Raw genomic sequence first — 4191 nt, 5'->3', positions numbered from 1 at the left:
TGAGGAAGACCCCATCCTAGTCTCAGGGCCCTTGCATAGTGATATACTCACCACCCTTAACATACAGGGTTCAGAGAAACTGTTACCCTGCCCCACCCAGATTGGAGTCTTCCAGAATATTCCGGCTACATGTCCTGGATATATGGCTTGAGGTTTGACAGAGTCACCATCATGTTGGGGCAAAGACGACTCAGGTCCAAACCCAGAGGCAAAATGTTTTTGTTTTCCCAGTGTGTGGAGCACAGAGAGTAGGCAGGCAGGGAGGGAGTAATCAGAGGTAGACATTGAGGGTCTGCAGGATGCCTCGGTGGCAGAGGGGGCAATTGCGGTGGTAGACAGGGTGGCGCATGAGGATCTCGGTGCAGGCACAGGTGTCGGCAGGGCAGAAGCAGGACGGTCTTGCTCTGGTCCTGGCAAGTAACACACTTCTTCCTCTCCTCCTGCTCCTTCAGCAGCTTCCATGGGTCTTGCCCAGCTGTAGGCTCATCCTCATTCAGTCTCTCTCTGCCTCTAGTAGGGGCTGCTCTGGTGGGCCTACCATCCTCTTCTTCTGCTTTAGGAAGAGTCTCTTGTCCCTGGATCCTGGCTGGGAACACCCTCCTGAGGCCACCTTGAGGAGCCCCTGGTGCTCCAAAGTCTGTGCCAGGCCTCCAGACCCAGTGCAAGACGAGATACTCGTACAACATCCTCTCGAAGTCGGTGGTAGGATGGCCGGGCATGGAGCTGACTGAGTGCTCGGGCAGCCAGCCTCCAGGTAAAGTCTGGGTGCAACACAAAGTCACTGCCAGCACCCAAGCCAACAACATCAAACCAGTGAGGTGGAAAAGAATAAAGCTGGCCAGGAGGTGGACAGCTGAGGCCAACAGCTCTAGAACTAGTTGGCAGGGGGTCCATAGGAGAATGGCCTTGGCCACTGCACTGCTGGAGATGTGAGCAAGGAAAGCAGCCAGAACGTCAGTCATCCTCCACAAAGGTCCCACCACGGCATCCCACAGGGTCAGCACCAGGGAGAAGAGGTTCTAAGTGTCAATGAGGCAGATGTTGACCAGACTGTTGATCACATAGGTCACCAGGCTCATGGCGATGGCACAGATGTCACAGGCCTGGTGCAGTAAAGCATGGTCATTGGAGATTACGTTCAGGATACCCTTGTTCAGTAGTTCCCGGCTCCTCAGAGCTCCATGAGAGGCCAAGTGCCCTAGTAGCTTTAAGCTCTCCAAGCCAGAGTAGCAGCTATAAAGAAAGGTATACATGGTTTGCAATCCCCCAAAGGTAAATCAGACCAATGCTTCAACCAAGGCCAGCAAAGAGAACAGAACTCCTCGACCCAAGTGCAGAAGACTAGTCAGTACCGTGTGTGGCAGGTTGTAGATGAAGGCCAAAAGCCAGGCCAAGGTAGTCAGGAGGGAAGACAGGAGCAGGAAGTTGAGATCCAACACGAAGGTCAGCAAGTTCAGCACCAGGCCCACCCGGTTCACCACCAGAAACACAGCCTCCATGGTAGGGCTGTGGAGTTCAGGACAAAAGGAAGGTTGCCTCCTCAGGGAAGGCTGTGCCAAAGTTGCCAATATTTGGAGAGTCGGCGTTTAATCTGGAAGGGATTAACCAAGGGAGACCCAAGGTCTAAAGTGGGTAGGAGGGAACACTCTTGGTAGAGGGGAAGGAGTCGCGGTTTGGAAGGTGGGCTGTTTGGGAGCAAGGAGGCAGAAAATCTCTAAAGTGACAGTGAGCCAGGCCTGGAAGGAATTCTTCTGCTTTGGAAGCTTGGAGCAGCACACAAGGCCAGACAGCAGGTAAGACCAGGAGTAGATTGGGAAGGATGGGACGGGATCGGGAAGGGCTGGCCGGTGCTGGGTGGGGCGGTGCAGGCTGGGTGCGAGCTTGCAGTCCAGCCATGCAGGTGCCCCTGTCCCTCCCCAGTCCCTGTCCTCCGCTCGTGGCGACTGGCACCCAAAGGGAGAGAGGGGCAGGGAGTCAGCCTCTGCAAACCCCAAGCGTGGCCTCGGCTCCACCGGGTGCTGAAATCTTGTGTGCAAAGGGGAGGGGCCAAGTTTCATACTTCTTGTGGTTTGATTTGTTACTTTCAAAGATTGTTCCCAGTTTAAAGACAGGGATAATATACATTTTTGCTTTTATCTCTTTTTTACCCCAATAATGCATAGCAGAGTATTGGTCACATAAAAAACACTCAGTGATTCCATTGTTTTTTTTCCAGAGTAGTACTCCATTGTGTAAATGTACCACATTTTCTCTATCCATTCTTCTGTTGAGGGGCATCTAGGCTGATTCCAGTTCCTGGCTATTACAAATAGTGCTGCTATGAAGATCTTTGAACAGATGTCCTTGTTGTATGAATGTGCTTCTTTTGGGTATATGCCTAAGAGTGGAATTGCTGGATCTTGTGATAGACTGATTCCCATTTTCTTGAGGAGTTGCCATACTGATTTCCAAAGTGGCTGTACAAGTTGGCACTCCCACCAGCAGTGGAGAAGTGTTCACCTTTCTCCACATCCTCTCCAACATGAACTGTCATTCGTGTTTTTGATTTTGTCCATTCTGACAGGAGTAAGATGGTATCTCAGAGTTGTTTTGATTTGCATTTCCCTGATGGCTAAGGATGTTGAACGCTTTCTTATGCGTCTTTCAGCCATTTTAGATTCCTCTATTGAGAATTGTCTATTTAGTTCTGTACCCCACTTTTTGATTAGATTGTTTGGTGCTTTGGAGACTAGCTTCTTGAGTTCTTTGTATATTTTGGAGATCAGCCCTCTGTCAGATGTGAGGTTGGTGAATACCTTTTCCCAGTCTGTGGGCTGCTGTTTTGTCTTGCTGACTATCTCCTTTGCCTTACAGAAGCTTCTCAGTTTCAGGAGGTCCCATTTATCAATTGTTGACCTCAGTGTCTTGCTACTGGTGTAATGTTCAGGAAGCGGTCTCCTGTACCAATTAATTCGAGGGTATTTCCCATTTTGTCTTCTAATAGGTTCAGTGTTGAGATCTTTGATCCATTTTGACTTAAGTTTTCTGCAAGGTCATAAGCGTGGGTCTAACTCCAGTCTTCTACAAGTCTGCAACCAGTTATGCCAGCACCATTTGTTGAAGATGTTCTCTTTGTTCCATCGTATAAATTTGGATTGTTTATTAAAAATCAGGTGTTCATAGTTGTGTAGGTTAATATCAGGGTTTTCAACTCTATTCCATTGGTCTACCAGTCTATTTTTGTGCCAATACCAAGCTGTTTTCAGGACTATAACTCTGTAATAGAGCTTGAAGTCAAGAATGTTGATGCCTCCAGAAGTTCCTTTATTGTACAGGGATGTTTTGGCTATCCTGGGTCTTTTGTTTCTCCCTATAAAGTTGAGAATTGTTCTTTCAAGGTTTGTGAAGAATTGTGTTGGGATTTTGATGGTGATTGCATTGAATCTGTAGATTGCTTTTGGCAAGATTCCCATTTTTGCTATGTTGATCCTACCTATCCAAGAGCATGGGAGACCTTTCCATTTTCTGGTATCTTCTTTAATTTCTTTCTTTAGAGACTCAAAGTTCTTATGGTACAGGTCTTTCCATTCTGAGCGAGGTAACCAAATCGCAAAAAGACAAACATGGTATGTACTCACTCATATGCAGATTTTAGACATAGAGTAAGGATTACCAGCCTACAATCCACACTGCCAAAGAATCTAATAAACAAGGAGGACCCCAAGAGAAAGAAGAGAAGGGGAGAGGGTCAAGATCTGCTGAGCAAATTGGGAGCACGGGAAGAGGGAGGAGGGAGCTAGGAGAATGAGAAGGGGAGAAGAGGGTGCAGAGGACATGAGGGAGCAGAAAGTTTGATTCAGGGGAAGAATAGATGATAACAAGAATAGAGATATCATAATAGAGGGAGACATTTTTGGTTTACAGAGAAATCAGGCACTAGGGAAATGTCAGGAGATCTAAAAAGATGACTCCAGCTAACAATCTAAGCAACGGAGGAGAGGCTACCTTAAATGCCCTCCCCTGATTATGAGATTGATGACTAACTTATATGCCATTCTATAGCCTTCATCCAGCAGCTGGTGGAAGTAGAAGCAGACATCCACAACTAATCACTGAACTGAACTGGAACCCAGAAGCAGAGAAGGATGAGTGAAGAGCACAGGGGTCCAGACCAGGCTGGTGAAACCCACAGAAACAGATGACCTGAACATC

At 47.8% G+C, this 4191-nt stretch overlaps 1 pseudogene; it reads right to left on the bottom strand.

Annotated features, from left to right (window-relative positions):
* Positions 1 to 271: 271 nt before the first annotated feature.
* On the bottom strand, positions 272 to 1499 carry LOC100765749 (annotated as a pseudogene).
* Positions 1500 to 4191: the final 2692 nt, after the last annotated feature.

The sequence above is a fragment of the Cricetulus griseus genome (assembly GCF_003668045.3).
Source record: "Cricetulus griseus strain 17A/GY chromosome 1 unlocalized genomic scaffold, alternate assembly CriGri-PICRH-1.0 chr1_1, whole genome shotgun sequence".
Taxonomy (NCBI): Eukaryota; Metazoa; Chordata; class Mammalia; order Rodentia; family Cricetidae; genus Cricetulus; species Cricetulus griseus.
The sequence above is the reverse complement of the archived record's forward strand: the minus strand, read 5'-3'. Positions and strand labels throughout refer to the sequence as shown.